At 49.8% G+C, this 22,631-nt stretch overlaps 1 protein-coding gene across 5 annotated transcripts in view; it reads left to right on the plus strand.

The window, feature by feature from the left end:
• The window catches only part of ZNF516 (zinc finger protein 516), a 102,583-nt gene continuing 80,844 nt past the window's right edge, over positions 893–22,631 (plus strand). For 2 of the 5 annotated variants that reach the window (XM_018039612.1, XM_018039616.1), the window contains exon 1: positions 5,823–5,906. The gene's annotated coding sequence lies outside the window, so the exon portion shown is untranslated. Of the gene's footprint in view, positions 1,149–2,231; positions 2,324–2,641; positions 2,720–5,822; positions 5,907–22,631 lie in introns of those variants that run through there. The other 3 variants (XM_018039613.1, XM_018039615.1, XM_018039614.1) reach the window with 3 other exon arrangements.

Genomic DNA, 22,631 nt, shown 5'->3' on the forward strand with positions numbered 1-22,631 from the left:
CATTTTTTAAATCGTGTGTTGACAAACGAACAGTGCTGTAAACATGCTGGGCTCGGGAATGGCGATCTTAACAGTAACAAAACCGTCCTGGCCCTCAAGCTGCCATTTTCCAGGATGTACCTCCTGCCTCTCAAGTTACATTCTCAGATTCTGCATGCATTGTAAAGAAGCCTGTAGAAAGGAAACCTCTTAAAAGCACAGTATCAATATTATTGCAGAATCCGAGTGGCCCTGAGTGAAATCATATGTGGGTGATAAGCGGGTGAGAGAAAGAAGGCAAGTCAGGAAAATCACAATTTTATGAGGAGTGCGGAAGTTCTGCTCACTGACTGTTGGGTCTAACTTGTCAATTTTCCACACGTGGAAGTTATTATTGCAATACTGTTGTCTTAAACAGACCCAAGGATTTTCACCATGGACTCACATCCATTTCAAAATATGACCAAAAAATATTAAAGCAAATTTTAATCTCTTTGGGTGTCCACAAATATATATGTGTGACCGTACGTCTCTGTATGTATGACATTAAAATCCATGTCATCAGTTGCAATGCGTCACACTTATTTGTGCATGTTTACTCTGCATGATAAAGAATGGTGGGCGCTTCAATACTTTTTCGTGAATCGGACTTAAATCTGATCAAGAATACATCGCACTTAGGCATTCAGGCTGAAAGCAGTAAGAATTGTCAACGACCTTCGCCAAGCCCGCTCTCAGAGTCAGTGCAAATCATTAATCATATTTTATAAACAAGGATCCTTCTCTCGAAGTTTCTCAGCCCTCTCGCTCCCTCCCTGTCTCGCCCCCCCCGCCCCAGCCCCTTCCTGCGTGGAAACACACGCACATGCACACACATCATACATGCATGCAGGCTGCACTCACATTGCACACATGCAGAATGGCCCCTGGCTGAGCGTAGAGCTTTGCAGGCACAAGCCCCTCCCTTGGCGCTCGTCCGGAGTAGTTTCTGTTGCAAATGCCCTAAGTTGGAGAGGGCCCCGAGCTGCAGCAGCCGGTTACGTTAGCGAACGTTAGGCACCGAGAGAAATGCCACGGCAGAAGGTAACGCCTGGACTGAGGCGCGGCCTCCCCCGAGAGCGCAGTCCGGGTCCTGGATGGAACCCATGTTCACCGCGGATCGTCACGAGGTCAGCGGAACACTGTCCGAAGCCCGGTGGGCGAGGGCTGCCTCACCCCGCGCCCAGATCTACGTCACCGCGGGCTCGCGGTGGGGGGCTCCGGCTCCCAGAGCCTCCCCCGGCCTCCTCCCCGCCTTCCCCTCCATCTGCCCGCTCCCGCCCCTTCTCCTTCTGCACCACCCCTCCCCCCACCCCATGGAAGCTTTCTGGGGTCAAACTGGAATTTCTATTCCCAGACTTAGTGCAACTAACTATGGCCCACGGAGAGGAGTAGTTGAGATGAGAAAATGGAGTTTGAAATACAAAAATCACACTGGAACTTTTCAAGGATTTAAGAAGAAAAAGTGATATTTTAAAACTGAAATCCAGTAAAACGCTAGTTCTGAAGTCTTCCCAGTGGGACCCCATCTTAATCTGCTGTTAATCTACAGATACTCTGCGCCTGGACTCCTCTAAGCGCCTTTAGCAGGAAGTTAGGTGAAACGCACACCCCGAGCGGTTGGTAAAGCACGCGCGGTTGGGACCACCGGAAGGATATCCGAGTATAAATCTGGATTCGAGGCTTAGCGCTCAGGTGCCCGAGTCGGCTGGAAACGCATCCCCAGCACGCCTGCACGTATGGATGCGTGCTCGTGTGTGTATCCGTGTGTGCGCGTCAACAGCTTCCCCTAACTGGATCTGCGGCAGCGCTGGCCCTCGGGAAGCAGGGGCGACAACTAGCCGCTGGGATCGTGATTCAGTGCTATTAGGGGAAGAATTATCTGTGTCTGAGTCATCGCGAGCCTCCAGACTTTCCCCGCAGTGTGGCAGAACTTTGTGCTGATGAGACAATAGTGAAGCGTGTGCGTTTCCTACAGGGCAGACCATTCCGGTGCTGGGGGAAGCCTCGGGCCTGTGCCCAGCTGCTGGGGCCCGGCCCCCTCCCCGCGCCGCGCAGCCCCCATAGCCCGGCCGGCGCCGGGGTCCCCGCGGGGCGGGAGCGTCCCGGGCGCGCGCAAGCGGGGCGGGGAGGGGGCCGGGCGCGTGGCGGGCCCCGCGCGCCCTCGCGCGTCCCCCGCGCCCGGGCGCAGCTGGCGCGGTCGGTCTAGTGCAGCGCTCGGCTCCGCGCCTCGGGCGCTCGGCTTCACCTTCAGAGGCGCGGGGCGTGCGCGTCCTTCTCCCCTGGCCTCCGCCTCCCCGGCAAGGTAGGGGCTGCGGTGGGGGCGCGGCGGGGGCGGGGGGCGCGGGGACCAGGCCTCGACGTGTGGGGGACCCGGCGTGCGCCGCGGGGGTGGGGGCGCCGGGGAGGGGCTCCGGGGCGCGGGGAGGGCTGCTCGCTCCCTCGGTGGGTAGTTGCTCCGCTCCGCAATTCCGGGAGAGGGAAGATGCAACTTCAGGCGGCCGGGCGAGCGCCGGAGAGGTGGCTTTTACCGCAGTGGAGGGGCGGGGTGGGGGCCGGAGGGGAGCGCGGAGGAGGCGCTGGCTTTGTACACTTCGTCAAAGGCGACGCGGGAGGAGGGGAGCTCGGATGCGCTCTCCATCCATTAGGAGACAAAGAGCAAATTGCCTTACTTTAAAGTAAAACGCTCCGGCTAATGAAGGTGGGTGATGGGGTTGCGGGGCCGCAGGAGCCGCTTCAGTTATTAAGGGTTCGGTGGATGGGGTCGTTGCCTGTGGGCACCGAGCGCGGCTGCCTCGGAGACAGGTTTGCCGGAGGGGCGTCGCTTTGCCTCCCCCTCCCCTGGCTCCCTGCCCGTCAGCTGGGAGCGCAGAAGTGACCCTAATGTTAAAAGAAGTGAGAGCTCTGAAGGGAAGTTGGGGCAGGGGTGGGGGTGGGGGTGGGGGTGGGGGCGAGGGTTCTTGCAATGACTCTGAGGAGCGGTGGGGAGGGGCTCTGGCAAGCGGGGACTCCTCGGAGATGCACCCAGCCTGCCAAGGGTGGGAGCAGGGGTGGGGATGGTACTGATCGCGATTTACACCCGGGCATACACTAGGAAAGAATACGTGGGGGTGTGTGTGTTTGGGGAGGGTCGGGTCGGAAAAGCTCCTGGTCTGCCATTTCCAGGGAGAGCTAACCTACTGAAGAGTTACGATCATTATTTAGATTAAACCGCCTCGTTAAGTTTTAAAGAATAAGTTTGAATGAATAAGTTTGTATGAATAAGTTTGGTAAAAGCCAGCCGAGCTGGGTATTTAAAACAGTGGTTCGTGGAGGAGGGTTGGTGTGCGGTGACAATCAGCGGTGGTGGGCTGGGAGGCCGGTGGACCCCTGCTATCAGGGACCAGGGAGACTGAGCCTTTTACCCGAAAAATGTGGGTCTGTTCATCAGTCCCGGTTATTATCGGCGTTAACAAGCTCCCCGCTGCAGACCCGGATCTGACCAGGAGCTTCTGGGTTGTGTGTCTGTATCCTACTCATTCCACTGGGCTTATTGATAAAGAAGTAATTGGTCTCCGGGTGTGCAGAGATCAACTTGCTCAGCCCTCTTTTTAAAATATATTCATCCTGTGCCTTATTTAATCCAGATGCACAAAAAGCCATTTGCTGCTGCATTGTTGGTTTACATTTTTTGAAAAGGCGACTGGTGTAACCTGTGGAATTTGAAATGCAAATAAAAGCTCGTGGGAGTTGAGGCAGAACAAATCAGCATTTATAAAGTGAAAAAGATTTAATGTCTCTGAAATCATTGCTGAGAAAAAAAAAAAACTGGAGAGGGGGAGTGCTTTTTCAGGGAGTGAATTGTGACGTCAGGTCTTTTTGGAAAAGATGTTATTTTTAAGGTCTGAAACCCGGGTATGTAAAGTGCTTACAGGAAAACAGATTACAAGATTAACATCTGTTAACATGATCGTTTATCTCCAGCCAAAAATAGGTCAGTTCTTTCTTAAGGAAACACTATGACTGGCGCATGCTTAAATAATAAAATTAAAATAATGAATTTATAAATTAGGACCGGCGATGGTGATACTCTGACCTGTGAAGAACATTTTTAAATTTCGAGATCAGTGAAAGGTCAAAGTCCCTTTCGGGTGTTGAGGACAACTTCACCCCGCGTCCACTACCCGCCCCCCCACCCATGACCCCTCCTTTTCACGCTAGCTTCCTCTCCGCCCCCACCCCGATTGCTAATTTTCCCTTTCATCCATTGTGGAAGTATAAAATATATTTAAATGGGTATTGTCTGACGCCCCCGTAGTTAAAGAAGGCAGACTCTCGGCGCAGATGGCTAACTTTCAGAGCTTTGCTGTTGTTTTACCAATAAATGAAACGGTAGGGAGGGGGGAAAAAAAGGAAACAGCCTTGCAAAATCTCCCTGCCCCCTGGGTGTGAGTGACGGCTCTCCTGGCCAATCCGCAGCGGCTTTCTCCATCCCGGAGGTAATTTGGGGTGTGAGTGTGTACGCGCGCGCGCGTGCATGCGCCCATGTGTCTGCACACTGTTAAGTCCGACCATCCCCGCGCATCCGCAGGCTCCAGATTTGCACAGTTGTGAGCTGTAGACGTGGACACGCTTTTATCCGAGTCTGTGCAGCTAGGTAGGCACGCAGCAGTCTCTCCTCTGAGTGTCCTCCTGTAAAGAATGGGCATCAGAGGTGCTTTCAGATTCAAGGCGAAACCTGCAGAAGGGGAAGCCAAGGAGTGATGCGATTGTGCTTCTCAGAGATTATCCAAATGTGTGGTTTCTCCCGTCTCGTTCCCACGCGACAGACGCGACCCGCTTCTTGGGGTTGGAGTGTTGGAGCCCACTCGCCCGGCGCCAAGCGTAGCGAAATCGGGAATTGTTGAAACTGGTGTTCACTGTAAAAGTGAAGGGCAGCGTGTACCTTCCAACTTCAGATTTTTTTTCCTCCCTGGTAGTTGATACTCCGTCCGTGGCAGAGCCTAGAATGTGACCAGTTCACGGTCAGGGAAAGTTCCGCTGCCCACCCGACTTACGAACGCGCGGCGCTGGCGGTGCGCGCGCGCACAATGCGCACATTCACGCGCGGAGAGCGTCCCGGGCAGCCCCGCGTTTCCTGCGGTTTAGCCCGGCACCCACTTTCCTCGGAATGTGAGTGGTGGTGGCGTGTGGAAGTGTGCGGGCCGGACTGGCCGCGCAGCATCTGCTCAGTGTTGGAGTCGCGGCGCCGCTTCGCCCCGGGGCGGACGGCGGTGCTGCGGAGAACGGGTTAAGGCCCCACTCGTGCCCCCTCCTTCCCGGAGACCTTCCCTGGGAGGGACCTGCGCCCCGGCCTCCTCCACGCGCGATGTATCCGGCTGCGGGGCCGCGCAGTGGTCACCCGGACGGTCCATGGGCGATCCCGGGCGACAAGATCCTAACTGGGCGACGAGGTGGTGTCCAGCCCCGCGCCCCCCGCCCGGGCCGTTCCCGACCCCTAATCCGAGTACGACTCGGTCCTCTCCCCCGCCCCCCATCTCTGTGAGCTCGCGAATGGAGGAATGGGTAGCAGGGGGAGGTGTCGCTGGATTAAATCACTCCTGTTTCTGCTCCTCCCGGGGTGCGGCGCGGGGCTCGGGGCACCGGGGGGCGCGGGGGCCGGGCGGGGGCGGGGGCGCTTACCTGCCCGCCCCGGGGGCGGGGCCGCGCACCGCCGGGCTCTCTTGGGGAGGGCCGGGGGCGGGGCGGGCGGGGCGGGGAGGGAGGAGGGCCTGGCCTGCGCCCCCGCCCCCCGGCGCCCGCCCCCCGCCCCCGTCATGTGGAGCGGACGTCACACGCCTGCACTGTAACCCAAGAAGTGAAAGAGACGGGGACCCACGGCCCAACTTCGCACCGTAACAAAGGCGGGGGTCCGTGCGGGCAGGAGGGAGTCTCGCTGGGGAGGGATCGGGCTCGCCGGAGCGAGTGGGGGATGGAGCTGGGGGTGGGGCCGCCCTGGGGGGAGATGCTGTGGGGGGGGTTAGCCGGGGCGAGAGGGCCTGGTTTGGGAGTGGGGTCCTGGCTGGGGCCGGGGAAGCGGGGGCCCGGGCAGGGGTCCACGGAGAACGGGGCAGTGGGGGCCGGGGCGGGGGTCCCCGCGGAACGGGGCAGTGGGGGCCGGGGCGGGGGTCCACGCGGAACGGGGAAGTGGGGGCCGGGGCGAGGGTCTGCGGCGGACTGGGCAGTGGGGGTCCGGGCTGGGGTCTGCGCGGGGCCCTGGCCTGGCGGGGGTGTGCGCGGCAGCGCGCACCGCGCTCCAGGGGCCCCGGCGCCGCCGAGGCCAGGTAATTGGTTTCTATTTTAAACTTCACTTTGTCCTGGCGGAGGTGGGGCGGTGGGAAAGGCGTGGCCCCGGGGCGATTACATAAGGATACGTACCTGATCCGGTCCGGGCGGGGGGCCGCGCGCGGCTTTAGGCGCGAGGGGCTGATGGGCACCGGGCCCGGGCGTCCCGGTGCGGGGCTGCAGGGCGTGGAGTTGCTGCGCCCTGCCCGTGGGCCCTAGTACGTGTCGGCCCTGGGGGGCCGCTGCACCCCACGCTGGGACTGAAAGCCCCGGGGGCCGGGGGCTGGGCCTGCCGGCGGGGTCCACCGCGTAACAAAGGGCAGGGCTGCGGGACCCTGGGCCGCGCGCGGCGCTGACCTAACGGCAAGTCACAAAAGTCTCAATTAAGCGTGCAACAGAAAGGCATTTCCCCCGTGAACCTGCCCTTATTCTCCAGTCTTGATTAAAGATGATTTAACCATTGAGGTGCTCCCACCCGGTGGCTGTGTGAGACATACCATTAAAGGACTGACCGGAGGAGAATCAAGCGTGGTTTTTCTCCCAACAGGATCTTCTCCGGATTATTTTTCCTGCCTCCCTATTAATACGATTGGAGTATTTTGGTTGAGGAATGTAAGTGCTACTTTAGGGAACTCGGCATGCCTGCTATTCGGTAGGATCTTTCTGCTGCTGCGCAAAAAAGAGCTGATTTTATCATTTGTTTGTTCCTTCATTTTCTCTGGCATTCTTTGATTGTGGCGTCAAAATAGCTGTGTATTTATATTTACACAGACCGGCCAGAATTAAGTGCCCCGCAAGCCACGGCTGCGCAGCTTTCCCTGTGTGTGAAGTGGGAGGGGCGGAGTTGGCCCGGGTCTGAGAGCTCCGGTCTGGGAGAGGGACAGACAGTTCCTTGAGAGCAACTCCCAGCTCCCCTGAATGGGCCCTGGGAGACCCTGAGTTCTGAGCCAGACTCCAGTATTTTGGTAATGGAATTCGAAGTTTGATGTGTTAAGATACAAATATATCATGTCTGATATTTTTCTTAGTTCACTAGTAGGGCTTTGTTTTAACTTGCCAATTTGAATATAATGAAACCCTTAAAGCACAGTAGCATTCTTAAAAAAAAAATCCCAAGGGTTGTGCCCTCAAACAGAGAAGAATGGGGGAAGTCTCTAAAATGAAACAGAACAGTCAAGGAGCCAGTTTGGTAGGTAAAGGAGAGGAGTGCTGCTTCGTTTTATTTCTGAAAGCTGTTGTTTGTCAGAGCTGCTGCTGCTGCTGCTAAGTCACTTCAGCCGTGTACGACTCTGTGCGACCCCATAGACGGCAGCCCACCAGGCTCCCCGGTCCCTGGGATTCTCCAGGCAAGAACACTGGAGCGGGTTGCCATTTCCTTCTCCAGTTGTTTGTCAGAGCAGTGTTTCCAAATGGCTTAATATACTGAAACTTACTCAATCAAGAATTTTTAACCTTTGGATGTGTAATTGATATTAGTCACTGATGACCCAAGGGTAGTTTTCATCACCAGTCTTAATCCCATTGTTAATTTGTAAAGGACCTTTAAAGTTGACTAATTTAGAGATTAAAGTTTTCTTGGGGCTCTGAAGTCCCACATGTCTAACTTTGTGACATGTCCCACAGACCAACCCAGGGTGAATTAAATGGGTGATGTTTGTGAAAACAGGTCGATGCTGAAATCGCCTTGTCTCCACTTCCAAGAATTAAACTTTAACTTCACTTACCTTACCTGCTCCTACTTGAAGATATCTGAGTCTTACAGGTGGAGCATTTGGTGTGGAGATTAAGTTTAGCAACAATTATGTAAAAAAGAAAAGGAAACTTCTTTAAAGAATAACTCAGAGTGGGGTAAGCTCTAACAGATGGTTTTCAGCCTTACTAAATAGGGAAAAATGATAATGTGACCTAGGAATTTAAGGAGAGTTTAGTCATGGATCGTTCTTGAAAAACCAGTACTTGGTTTATTGGGTAATTGTGGATTTTTATTTATTCATTTTCTAGGATACGTATTGGTCTTATTCATAAGTTACCAGATCGGCTCTTTTATAAAGAATTTTGTGAGAATGCCTGTAAGTCTGGCCAGAGATTGTGTTTAGAGTTTCAACTGCATTATACCTTAATGGCACAGAAATAGGAAACTGAAATAGAAGCTGATTCCGTTCAGTGGGAAGGAGCTTGTCCAACCCTGTGTGTTTTCATTTGTTAATATGTTTGTTGTCAACATTCAGGATACTACACTCTTTTGGTTTTTATTCCATTTTCAACATTGGTGTTGGTTATATCGTTAAAAGTGGTATTTTGCTTATAATGTAATTAGATTTTTAACTGAATAAAGTAACTCTGTTGTACAGGAAGCATAACTTTTTCACTGGTGTTTGATGGCCATATTTAGCTGGAGACAACTAAATTTTCTCAGTAACAGGCATAGATTTTGGCAGAAGGAATATAACTAATAAAGAAAGCAGAAGAAAGTGAGAAGATTTTGATCAGACATCTGCAGTCATAAATATTTGAACGTAAGCAGTAGCATTCCTCCTTCAAAAGGCGATACTATAGGTGCTGTAAATGTTTTCTACGTTTTAGCTCTTGGATGGAGTTATTCTGACACTGTTCTTTAAAAAATGCATCCCTTTGCTTTTCTAACCCCTCCCCCTCAAAAGTTCTAGAGGATGTGGGAAATGCTGCTTTAACTCTCTTCTTGCTGAATGCTGTTGGGAAATGCCACCCTGTGCCGCCCTGGCCTTCTGCGTTGTGCTCTTCTCGGTGTGCCCACAGCAGAGCTGGCACCCAGCATGTGGACCTGGCTTGGCTTGCTTAGCGCTGGGCACCTTTGATCTCCTTCTCCAGAATTCTGAATGTCCAAATAGGAAGAATTCATTGCATCACCGTCGGTAGCTCCCAGATCCTTACTCTCTTGGTAGGAAACCACATCTCACTTGGCTTTTGCGTCTTTCAAGTGAATAGCAGCGTCAGGATGTGGCTTCCTTCTGCAGTCTGATCGGAAAATGCAGAGGCCGGCTAGCAGGGTGGAGCTTTGGGATGGCAGATGTGAATGTGGGGTGTGGGTGTGCATCCCTGGGCACCTGGAGTTTGGGTACCAGCAATTTTCTGACTGGACGCTGGGCTTGGCGCTCACTGGTGGTGTGAGTCACTCGTGAGACTGTGGCCCTTTTCTCCTTCCGGCCTCCTCCTCGGGGATGTCACCCCTGACCTTTTCCAGCTGATCACCAGCAGTATGTTGGCAGCGGTCTGTTTGGGATTAAATGAGCCTTGGGACCATGAGAGTCTCGGCATTTTTCAGATTCAAGCCTTGGTGTCCCTTCTGTCTGCCTTCAGGAACAAGTGGATTTGGGGAGGGGAGAGGTGGGACTTTTCTCTTTGATGGAGGGGTGACCTTTGCCCTGAGTGAGATTCGTTCCCCCCCAGGGTGAGTGTGGGGGCACTGATTTATAGGAGGGCATCCTCTTTATTTCTGGACTCCAGCTATGGATAACTTGCAGTTTACAGAAATGCTGGCAAATTGTCACAAGCCTGTATTAAGAGAGGAATTCCATCAAATGTTTAATTATGAAGAATTTCTTCATAAAACTAACCTTATGGAAAGAATAAGGAAAAAGTTTCACTATAAATTTGAAATGTCATACCCAGTTCTTTAGAAAGCATCTTTCTTTTAAAATTAATTTTCAGGAGAGGGCTGTTTTAGGGTCTCCACGTAAATAGCTACGGGAGGAGTATGCATGCAGACCCCATAAATGCATTACTTGTAAGTGAGAGTTACACTCTGTGCCAAGGTGTACCAAGTGTGTTTCAGACGGACTGGCCAGAATGAGCAGTTGCAACTGTCTGTTTGGTGTATTCTTTATCCCTCGCATCTGGCTACATGCAGTTTGGGCAGCTGCAGCTTCTCTTTCCAGAGCTAATGCTGGTTGTCATGTTTATGTCCAGAATGAACTGTTTTCCAGCAGCATATATCGGAATCGTAACAAAGTGTAATTTTTGTGGCTCTCAACGTCCCTTAAAAGTAGTTTTCCAAAAAAGAGCTGGTGTTTAGTCTTCGATTCAAATGGCACTGAGAATCACAAAGCAGAAGTAATTAGAAATGCAACTCTTTTTAGAACCCAAACATGTAAATACGTGTAAAATGATGAGTCAAGCGCCACCACAGAGTGTTGAAAAAATCAATTCAGAAAGCAACTCCACTGGGTGTAGGTAGATTTTCCTGTGTATGTCAAATATGTGTTCATTCCGGTAGATTTTCTTTTTCTTTCTGTTCTGTTGTGGTTGATGATGTTTTGCAGTCAGGAATCTAGTCAAGTCGTTACGTTCTGAAAACCGGCTTTAAGAAATACGTATTACATGTGGCCTGAAGTTCAGACACTTCCTCACTGGAGGGTTGAAAGGAGGAGACCGAATGTGTTTCCCTTTCAGGAGGAAAGTAAGCTGGCACGCTCTTCCTCCAGAACCAGGTAGGCTGCCTCTCACCATTTCTGGCACCGGGGACTGCTGTTGTCGGCTCAGCCCTCGGTGCAGCTGTCTTGCTCTTTTCTTGCTCACACAGGAGATGGGGAGCGTAGGCTAACATGTGGTGTTAGCTTTCACGACATAGTTGAAGGCAGACTGAAAAATTGAGGTTCTCTGATAAAACTCTAGTTTTTTCTTAGGCACTCGGAATTTAAAAAGAAACCCTTTCCCAGCATTATTTGATCTTGACTCGAAAAACCCTCCCTCTCCAACTCTTCCCATGTGAAAGGAAAGGATATTTGTTTAGGAATTTTTGTCCTTTGTCTCAGAGAAGGGCAGCTTGCGCCTGTGTTTGCCATATGGCACTGTTTAACCTATGTTGCTCGGACTGACTGGGGCTGCGTGAGGCGCTGATTCCTTTCAACATTCCAGAATGTTCTTTGAAAGTTGGGACAGTGAGGGATGCATCCAGAGCTGGGCTGAGAGGCTGTTCCTGGCTTCCTCAGCTTCTTGTTCGGTCGGTATCTGAGGGCTGTGAGCAAGTGTCGCTTTTCCTTTTTTTCCTCTGAAATAATGTTTGTGGGAAAAGAGTTTGACATTAAATGTTGGTTGATTCTGTGGATTCAGGAAGACACACAGCCCCATGTGAGTAGTTAAAACTTCTGCTGGTTGTAAATGGGCTGAAAGTTGGGCTGGTGCGACAGGATTTCCATTGTTTAGTTCCTAATTATTCTGGTGACTTTAACTTAGAGCTAAAAAAATATGTGTTATTTTCCTTCTTGAAAAATTAGCTTTTTATTATTATTTTTCTTAATGGATGGACGAACCCTTGAACAGATGGGTGATCCTAATTTATAGTTTAAACTTTCGTGGCTGCTTTTGTTCTGGGATTATCTAAAGGCAAATCTGTGATGTTTTCACTGAAGAATTTGTTTTATTTGCACATGTTATCTGGAATGTTTAGATAGACATGTATGTGATCACAAGCTTCTCTGTTACATGCTGCATTTCTGGAATGGATGGATGTGGGCATGGATGAAGAGTCTGCCTCCATTTTTGGGGGAGGGTGTTTTTATTAAGATATAATTGACATTTAACATTGTATGAGTTTAAGGTATGCGATATTTTGGTTTGATAACTTCTTTAATTGAAGTATGGTTTACAGTACATATAGGTATCAGGTGTTCAGTTCAGTTCAGTCGCTCAGTCGTGTCCGACTCTTTGCGACTCCATGAACTGCAGCACGCCAGGCCTCCCTGTCCATCACCAAATATTTTTATGGATTATACTCCACATAAAGTTATCATAAAATATTGACTACATTCCCTGTGCTGTGCATTATGTCCTCGTGTCTTGCTTATCCTCTGCCTACGTAGAGGTACCTTTCACCTCTTAATCCCCTCCGCCTATCTTGCCTGGCCCCCACTCTGCTTGCCCAGACACTACTAGGTTGCTGACTGTGACTGTGAGTCGGTTTCTGTTATTTGTTTACTTTTCATTGGGGGGTGGCTACTTCACAGTGTTGTGTTGGTCTCTGCCACACGGCAGCAGGAATCAGCCGTTGGTGTGCACACGGCCTCCTCCTTTTGCCTCTCCCTCCCACCCTCCACCCCATCCCAGCCCTCCGGGCCATGGCCGAGGCGCGGGCTGAGCTCTCTGTGGTGTACAGCGCCTTCCCACTGTTTCACACGCGTGGTGTGTGTGTCTCGGTGCTGCTCTGCCTGTGTTTGAGGTCCTGTGTGGCTGCAGGGCTGCCCATCAAAGCTCCTGTATCTCTAGGCAGTTTCTTGCTGAGTCAGTCTCCTCAGCTTTAATCATACTGTGTTCCCCGTTTTAAAGAAAGAAGTGAACACATTGCATTCATCCGTGTGTGTTGCCTGTAAAGTACACGTGGGCACGTGAGGATGGGAGGGTGGGCGGGGCACCACTCAGGAAGCCTGAGTGATGTGAACTGTGCAGGTGGGCACGTGAGGATGGAAGGCGGGGCCAGGTACCACTCAGGAAGCCTGAGTGATGTGAACGAAGGCCACTTTGGCTGACACATAATTCATATTGACACCATCAGTGACCCAGGGAGATTTCTGTGCCAGTTTGAGAAAATATCATCATTCACATTGGTAATCATAGTCCCAGCAGATTTAGACTCATTACTCCAAGGCTTTCTGTGTCTTTAGCGTGACCATTAGCATAATGGTGATAATTTGTTCCTTTGACTCACACTGAGCGTAATTGAAATCAGTGTTATTGTGATGAGCATAGCACAGCCCAGGTGCTCAAGTGGCTTCCTTAGCTCAGAAACGGCTTTTTACTCTTTAAAACAAGAGGCGAGGATAATGATCTCATTCCTAAAAACAAAAAACAAAACTCTAAGTAAATAACTGAATTCCTAATGTAAAAATACTTGCCATAGCAACGTAAACTTGGGACAATTCTGTAGAGTCATGGGATTAGTGGTTTAGTGGTAGGATTAAAATTGGCCTCAGTAAATTACCCTGGTGACAGAAAAGCAGAGTCTGTTAATGGTTTTACAGGAAGATTGGCTTATCAGTTATTTTCTAGGTTGACGAAAGATTATGGGCTGCTTAAAATGTGAACTTGACAAAGGAAGGTTAATTTTCCTAACAGCTATTATACACTTGAAAGTATCTGTAGGGACTGGTTAAAAAAAGAAGATACCACAGTTAGAATTTGGGATTTATTTTGTGCATGTGGGTGTTGGTTGATGGACGGTCCAGTGTTTGTTTAGCTACGAATGTACAGGGCTGTTGAGAGTGTGTATTTCAGCCAGCGGTTAAATGAGGTCTTCCCAGTGTCCATGGAAATAGTAGACTATTTTGGAAAGTGTGTGAGCTCTTTGGGGCCACAAAGGCACCATTTAGACGCGCACTGAGCTGCGCCTCGTGGCCCAGGCAGGCTACGGTGGCCCACTGCTGCCCCGGGTGCTTGTTACGTCTTTGGGGTTTTCAGTTGATTCTATAGAATGACTGTTAAAGGAAGCACTTACTTCCCTGGTTATTTACCTTTCTTTGTGCATTGATGTTATTTCTGTTTGGGCTTGTTTAAAAGGGTTCATATTAAAAAAAAAAAAAGAAAAAAAAAGGGTTCATATTGAGAGTTTTACCTATGTTACTGGCAGGCGGCTTAGGGATGCTTTGGGGGTGAATTGGACATTTTACAGGTACTGAAACACAGAAGGATTCAGGGACTCAGCGAGGCCACGGTGATGGAGTCGAGCTCTCACCCAGGGTTCCTGCGTCGCGGTCTCCTGCCCCTCCCCATGCCTGTGATGCGCCGTGGTGAGCTCACGGAAGGAAGCGAGGTTGCAGTGATTTCAGGATGAGCTTGTTGAGAAGGCTCAGGGCTGATCGGACCTCTGAACTCTGTGAGTCTTGTAGACCCAGCAGGCAGGTTCTTTACCATTAGTGCCACCTTAGAAGTAAAGTGTAAATGAAAGTCAAGAACAAGGAAGTGAAATAATAGGTCCTGATGAGGGGAAAGTAGGATTTTGCATCCAGCTCATCTAGTTCCCTCCAGCAGATTTACTTGAACTGAAATTTAGAATCTGAGTCTTCTGGCCACTAAAAGTGAGTGAAATAGGGCCATTGATATGTCAACTAGATGACGAGGGCAGAACTCACCAGCTCTCCCGTGAAGGAGGAGGGTTTTGTCCTGTAACCCTAAAGGACAGTCCTCACTCTGGTTTGTATGTTGGCCTTTTTCGCACAGGCCTTGTGTTTTCACATAGCCGACCTTCAGCGGTGCTCTTGGAGAGAGTCTGTGGTGGCTTGCAAAGGGGGTTCCTTGGAGCTCTCCTGGAGCAAGGGCATCAGAATACAGCATCCCGAGTTGAGAGCTGTTTTTTGAGTCCCCATGACTACATGACCCTAGGTATTGAGCACTGCAGTTTATCGTTATAAGTTGAGTTTTTATCTTTAAGGGCCTAACACAGACTTGAATTGAGTGACTACCTGAATAAGCAGCCACCCCCAAACAAATAGCTCGTAAATGCTCTATCAAGGTTCATTCCTTTTTATGAACATTGGTTCCACGCCTGCCATGTTCTGTGTGTTGTTTCGTATTCGTCACAGTTGGGAGAGAGGAGCTCATTCTAGCCCCTTGCCCCCAGGAGGATGCTGAGACCCTTGTGGTTGAGGAACTTGGGTTGTCTGAGCAGACCAGATTCTGGATGGTCACCTGAAGTCTGACCCTCCTCATGCTTATTGAAACCTAACTTTGAGTCTTGGTCTGAGCCTCTGGAGTTGTGTCTGTGGAGATCATGTTGTAGAAGGCCAGTGTCCTTCCTCCGGGCCTCCGCCTCTGTTCAAGGTGGCCCGAGTGACCAATGCGTCACCAGGAGGGGCTGGGAGCCAGGGTCAGGGTGCCCTCAGCGGGGACCGGCCCCCAAGCAGGTGGGCCTTCGGCAGTGTGTGGCCGTGTCTGCCGTGAAGATGAGCAGAAGGAGGAATTTACACGATGGTCTGGGGATCTGAAGGGAGGAGGCCCCTGCGTCAGCGTCCAGTTGTCCAGCCAGCCAGGGGTCGCAGCCCCTCTCCTTCAGGCCGGCTTGCGGAGCCTGCACCAAAGCCCAGGAGGGCCCCATCTTGGGAAGCCAGGTCCTTGTTGGGCAGGGGTCAGCAGCCTTTTTCTGTGAAGGGCCGGATAGTAAACATTTGGGGCTTTGTGGGCCAGAATTTCTCTGCTTTGTCGCAGTCAGAGAAGCAGTCACGGACAGTGTATCGGTGAGTAAACAAGCTCTGTGGATACCGAAACTTGATTTCATGTCATTTCGCATGTCACAAAATGCTGTTCTCTCTTTGACTTTTACCCCGGCCACCGTCCTCAGCTCATACACAAGCTGCACAAAAACAGGTGGCTGGCAGGCTGGCTTTGGCCCCAGTGGGCTGACCACCCTGCTAGGCGGTGCTGCCTGGTGGTAGGACATTCTCAGTTTTGATTTTCTAGTTACCCTGTGCAAAAAGGGTAAAGAAATGGGTAAAATTAATGATATGGTTTATTTAACCTGGTAGATCCAAAGTGTTCCTTGAACACGTGATGATGTAAAAGTTTCTACTGAGATGTTCTTGGCTCTCTGTCTCGCTCTGAGCTGTGGAAATCCCCATGGATCTTACACTCAGGGCTCAGCCCGACGTGGCCTTGCCCCGTTTGGCCCCTGTGGGGCTGGAGCAGCTGTGGGGCTGCAGATGCTGTTGAGGGTGGGAGCCGGAGCTGAGATTCATCAGGGACTTGCACTCCCCCAGTTCAGCTGTTGGTAGACAAGACTTCTAAGGGGCGGTGCAGGGCACTTTGGAAATATCTCAGATATTTCCAGAATCAGAGCAACGTAATTAAGGGGTAAAAGTTCCCATCTACCATTCTCAAGGTTTGTGCAGGAGCAGTGTGTGTGGGGTGCTGGGAAGGGCAGCTGAAGGAGGCTCTGGGGTGTCCAGCAGCCCAAGGCTGACCCTGCCGCGTGTCTGTCCCCCAGAGAGTCCCTAGTAAATCGGCCCAGCACCCTTGGAAGCAGGAGCCGGCCTGTCCAGGTATTCCCCTGGATTCCTGCAGCTGGGCCCTGCCTCTGATGCGGCATCCAGTAACTCAGGTGTGTTAACCCCGGATTGCAGGTGTGTGGGGAGGAGTTGTAGTGCACGGTGCAGCCTCTGGCTTCCCGTCTCATATCCAGTCGTGTTGACTTCTGGCTGGTGGTGAAGCCCGTGTGCCTTAACTTGTTCATCTGTGAAATAGGGTCAGACGGTGGCCTCCGCTGAGGGCCTGCAGAGTACAGTGTGCAGTGCACCAGAAAGAAAGGGAGCCCGAGAGCAGACTAAACTGCAGATGAAGGCCACTCAAGAAGTTCAGAACACAGAAGGAAAGTTGGGATGGTTCCGGTTTATTCTCTGTCTCATCTAGTGGTAATTTTATATGTAGCATGTAAAAATATAAACTTTACATCCAGCATAAAAGGCATTTAATTCTTCCTACTTTTTGCACATTTAAAAAAAGTGTGTTTATTTTACAAGCAGGTGAGACTTGTGGTCTAATTCAGTTAGATAGATGTTCTTTATATTCAACGTGTGTGTGCTCAGTTGCTCAGTTGCATCTGACTCTTTGTGACTCCATGGACTGTAGCCTGTTTGACTCCTCTGTCCCTGGGATTCTCCAGGCAAGAATACTGGAGTGGGTAACCAGGCCCTCCCCCAGGGGATCTTTCAGACTTAGGGATTGAACTTAGATCTCCTGCAGGTGGATTCTTGATCACTGAGCCACCAGGAAAGCCCCCCCTCCCCCGGAAGTTTATTAAGCCTTAAATCCTAATTCACCTCATTTTTGTTTTATTAACCTCACAATACAGAAAGCGACTGTATAAAATATAGAAACTGTCTAGTTTGCCTGGGGGCTTAAGGTGAGCCTGGAGTGTAAACCCCAGGCAGAGTTCACTGATAATTTTGTGTGGCGTTGTTGTAATGACGATCAGACACCAACAAAATGCTCTCTGTGTGGAGGAGCAGAGTGTTTTTCTGAGATTATGGTTTTGCAGAGCCTCCCCTCACATTCTTCACAGATGACCTCGTGCCCATCTCATTTCTGCTCCCAGGTCCTGAGATGTGAAATACGGTGGTTGGATGAGAACACAGTACGCTTTGAGCTTTGTATCAAAGCTCGTGGAAATGCCAGAGTGGGGGCTTTTCACTCAGGAGGGCGGTGTGGATGCAAAGGGAAAACCTCTTTCCCTCACAATGGACCTGGAACCAGTGTCCTTCATCAGTCTTCTTAAAGTAGGTCATTTCAATGTAACCCTATTAATAATAATAACAATGAAGATTCCTTTTCCCCAGATGGGCAGCAACAGTTCAGAAAAGCTGCTTCTCAGAGGGAAGAGTCAAGTCAGTAATAAGAGGACCTCCTTTAAGAGGGTGATGCTTCTTTTAGGGAGAAGAGGGTTAAATGTAGTGTCATGAATATCCGTTCCTTCGTATCCGCAGTGTTTTTGAGGATGGTTTGTGTCTTTCTCCTGTGCTATAAGGAATCACAGTGAGAGACACGGAGGTCCTGCCCTCGTGGGCTTTGCAGTGGGCCATGTCGTGAGTGTGGCAGAGTGTGATGGGGGTGTTTGGCTACCAGCTGGAAGGGGATTTACGGGTTTAAAATTGCAAGAGAATCACATTGTGTCGGTATATTTATTACCTGCCACAGTCAGGCACAAAACCCTGCCGTTCCAGGAGTCGGTGCAGAGCGAGTCTGTGTCCCCACGAACCTCGAGACTGCTTTCTGTTCCTGCTGGCTGTTAAGCTGTCACGTTTCCGAGGTGAGACCTGGTTAAACTGCTTCCTGACTGTGGGGCTGGTCCTGCTCTTGGCCTCCAGGCTGCAGTCTACCTGCTGCTCCTGCCCGAGAGCCCAGGTGCCGGTCAGCATGGTTTGCGTTTAGACTTTAGTATTTAGACTGAAGGTCACGTTGCATTCCTCACCCTATCAATCACCGAAATGCTTCTTTGGATAGATGAATGGTGTTGAAACAGACTAGAACTCTGTTGATTCTCTCGCCTATGGACTCACAGTATCAGTGTTCAGAAAACTTACTGGACCTAAAAAAAAAAAAAAAAAAAAAAAAGATTGACTGGCATTCCTGTGGGATAACAAAGTCCAGATCGACGCTGTTCAGCTCGGAGAAAAAGCGCTGTTTCTCTTTTTCTGTTTCAGTGGCCCAGCTGGACCGTGCTTTAGATGGGTGCAGGTTGAGGCGAAGGGATATTTCCTCTTAAAGGAGGAATGAGGATGTCAGTGTCAGGATCAGCATTTTCTACTGTGTGGACCTGACATTCTTAGCAGAGTTTTGCTAATTTGCATGCATCTCAATGCGTTGGAGTTCATCAGTTAATTCATTTCAGTTGCTCAGTTGTGTCCAGCTCTTTGCGACCCCATGGACTGCAGCACGCCAGGCTTCCTTGTGCATCACCAACTCCCAGAGTTTACTCAGACTCATGTCCGTAGGGTCGGTGGTGCCATCCAACCAGGTCATCCTCCATTGTCCCCTTCTCCTCTTGCCCTCAATCTTCCCCAGCATCAGGGTCTTTTCCAATGAGTCAGTTCTTTGCAGTTGGATTTCATAAGCGGGTCCTTTGCTAAGAAAAGATTGAAGGCCCTGGAGATGGTCACCCTGAACTGACTGCACATCTGGGGGCTCAAAGAGCTGAGGCGGTTTCTACCCGTCGTGTGAAATTTATGGGTATTCATTTGCCTGAGGATCTGCTAGTCAGATGGGACTTCAGGATGACAATAAATCCAAGTGTTCTGATTAAAACATCCCTTTCTTAGACAAACCATGGCTGGTCTTGGAGGTTAGTGGGAAGCAGACAGAGGATTGCAGGCTTACATTTAATCACACGGGGCAGAATTTCTTTCCTTTCCACTTGCATGCTTAATTCACTGTAAGATGTCTGAAGTTGAAGCTATGAATATGAGCTCCATCCTATTTTTAATTTTGAAGATTTGTGGGAGCCGAGCACAAATGATGTCCTTTCCCGTTCTCCCAAAACTTTGTCTTCTTCGGTAGCATCCTGTTTTCTGGCAGAGAGTTGATCTGAATGTCATTATTCTGGAAATTAATATGAAGCCTCACAGTTTAATTACTGAGCCAGAATTAAACATGGACATCTGGGCCCCGAACCTTATGCTATGTTTCTCTTGTGTAAGGGGGTAAAGACAGACACAGGACTTCACTTTGAAGACATAGAGGTTTTCAAAAATAAGTTACATATAAGTTCACAAAATGGTACGAAGACATGGCACTTTTCCCTTAGGTCTGCTTCTGCTCCTTCATTCAGGCGTGTCCGACTCTTTGCGACCTCTTGGACTGTAGCCCGCCAGGCTCCTCTGTCCATGGGATTTTCCAGGCAGGAGTACTGGAGTGGTTCCCACTTCATTCTCCAGGGGATCTTCCTGACCCCATCAAACCGGAGTCTCCTGTGTCTGATGCATTGTAGGTGGATTCTTTACCACTGAGCCACTGAGGAAGCCCTCGTTGGGGGTGGAGTTCGGGGTAAATAACTTGTTAAAAGCAAGAGAGTTCCAGAAAAACATCTCTTTCTGCTTTATTGACTATGCCAAAGCCTTTGACTGTGTTGATCACAATAAACTGTGGAAAATTCTGAAAGAGATGGGAATACCAGACCACTTGACCTGCCTCTTGAGAAACCTGTATGCAGGTCAGGAAGCAACAGTTAGAATTGGACATGGAGGAACGGACTGGTTCCAAATAGGAAAGGGAGCACGTCAAGGCTGTTTATTGTCACCCTGCTTATTTTACTTACGCAGAGTCCATCATGAGAAACACTGGACTGGAAGAAACACAAGCTGGAATCAAGATTGCCGGGAGAAATATCAATAATCTCAGATATGCAGATGATACCACCCTTATGGCAGAAAGTGAAGAGGAACTAAAAAGCCTCTTAATGGAAGTGAAAGAGGAGAGTGAAAAAGTTGGCTTAAAACTCAACATTCAGAAAACTAAGATCATGGCATCCGGTCCCATCACTTCATGGCAAATAGATGGGAAACAGTGGCTGACTTTATTTTTTGGGGCTCCAAACTCATTGCAGATGGTGACTGAAGCCATGATATTAAAAGACGCTTACTCCTTGGAAGGAAAGTTATGACCAGCCTAGACAGCATATTATAAAGCAGAGACATTACTTCGTCAACAAAGGTCTGTCTAGTCCAGGCTATGGTTTTCCCAGTGGTCATGTATGGATGTGAGAGTTGGACTGTGAAGAAAGCTGAGCGCCGAAGAATTGATGCTTTTGAACTGTGGTGTTGGAGAAGACTCTTGAGAGTCCCTTGGACTGCAAGGAGATCCAACCAGTCGAAGTCCTGGATGTTCATTGGAAGAACTGATGTTGAAGCTAAAACTCCAATACTTTGACCAGCTGATGTGAAGAGCTGACTCATTTGAAAAGACCTTGATGCTGGGAAAGATTGAAGGCAGGAGGAGAAGGGGACAACAGAGGATGAGATGGTTGGATGGCATCACCGACTCCACGGACATGAGTTTGGGTAAATTCTGGGAGTTGGTGATGAACAGGGAGGCTTGGCATGCTGTGGTTCATAGGGTCGCAAAGAGTCTGACACGACTGAGTGACTGAACTGATAACTGATAACTTGCTAATTGATTTTCAGTCACGTATTTGACCAATTGAATTATAGACAGATACTTAGGGTAGCATTCTCCTTGCTGAAATTAAACTATTTCTTTTCAAATAATTGTACAAAATGCATAGCTGGTAGACCGCAGAGACTCTTCTTATCTTTGCCATCAAGATGTTTACAATCCAGAGTAAAAGTTGCATTTTGAGAAAGAAGGATGTGTGTGACACTCCACGGTGTTTCTGTAATTTTTACTTTAGGCAGGCTGCTGTGTACCGACTGCCTTCTCAATACCAATCATTGTATTAGGCATTGAAGTCCATCAGCTTCATGAATGCATTTGGAATTTCAATATACATACATGTTGTTGTTCAGTTGCTAAGTCCGGTCTGACTCTTTGTGACCCCATGGACTGCAGCGTACCAGGCTTCCCTGTCCACTATCTCCCAGAGTTTGTACAAACTCGTGTCCCTGGAGTCAGTGATGCTATCCAACCATCTCATCCTTTGTCACTGCCTTCTCCTCCTGCCCTCAGTCTTTCCCAGTATCAGGTTTTTTTTTTTTCCCCCAAATTAAAATGGGAGTTTTCTGTCAACCTATTTTCTCAATTTTTGGGGCTGCATTGCGTGGTTGTGGGATCTTAGTTCCCCAACAGGAGTCAAGCCCTCACCCCCTGTATTGGAAGGGCAGAGTACTAACCACTGGACCACCAGATAAGTCCTCCAATGTATTCTTCTTAAGGGATGAGCAGAGTGTAAAGACTGGCGCACCCCATCCTGGTTTTTAAATGCCCAGTACCCAGTGTGGTCTGTTCTGAGCCGCTGGAAGGGGATTTGGGTGGGAGCAGCCACTGGGCGGGGCCGGTAGCCAGCAGCTGGATGTTGCCCCGGGCAGCTGCACTGTGCGTGTCCCCATAGTGGACTCTTGTGTCGCTGAGGGTTTCCTAGTGTGCAGGGAGCCTCTCTGACACACATGGTTTTGTGCATGTGTTGAAATGTTTCTTTGGGATTAGTTCCCCAAGATGGAGTTTTTGGCGGGAAGAGACATTTTCATTGAGGGATATTAATGAGTTTCCCATCAGGATATCAAACTGTCATTTCACGCCCTTAGCAACAGTCAGGGACGTGAGGCTTTGTCTTTGCCAGCTCTTGATGTTATCAGCCTTTTAGTCTTGGGCAATCTGATAGGGAAAATATGCACCGGATTTTAAAAATTTAAAGCCACATCGAGCATTTCTTAGGGTCTGTTGACTATTATTTCTCTCGTGAACCACCTGTTCACTTACTCAGTCAGTTTTTCAGAGTTATTTAATGATTTGTTGCTTTGTAAGAACATTTTCTGTATTAGGACAGTAGCTCTGTGCTCTGTTGTCTCAGACAACTTTTGGTTTCAGTTCAGTTCAGTTCAGTCACTCAGTCTTGTCTGACCCTTTGCGACCCCATGAATCGCAGCACACCAGGCCTCCCTGTCCATCACCAACTCCCGGAGTTCACCCAAACTCATGTCCATCGAGTTGGTGATGCAATCCAGCCATCTCATCCTCTGTCGTCCCCTTCTCCTCCTGCCTCCAATCCCTCCCAGCATCAGAGCCTTTCTAATGAGTCAACTCTTCGCATGAGGTGGCCAAAGTACCAGAGTTTCAGCTTTAGAATCAATCCTTCCTAAGAACATCCAGGACTGATCTCCTTTAGAATGGACTGGTTGGATCTC

This window comes from Capra hircus, chromosome 24 (genome assembly GCF_001704415.2).
Source record: "Capra hircus breed San Clemente chromosome 24, ASM170441v1, whole genome shotgun sequence".
NCBI lineage: Eukaryota > Metazoa > Chordata > Mammalia > Artiodactyla > Bovidae > Capra > Capra hircus.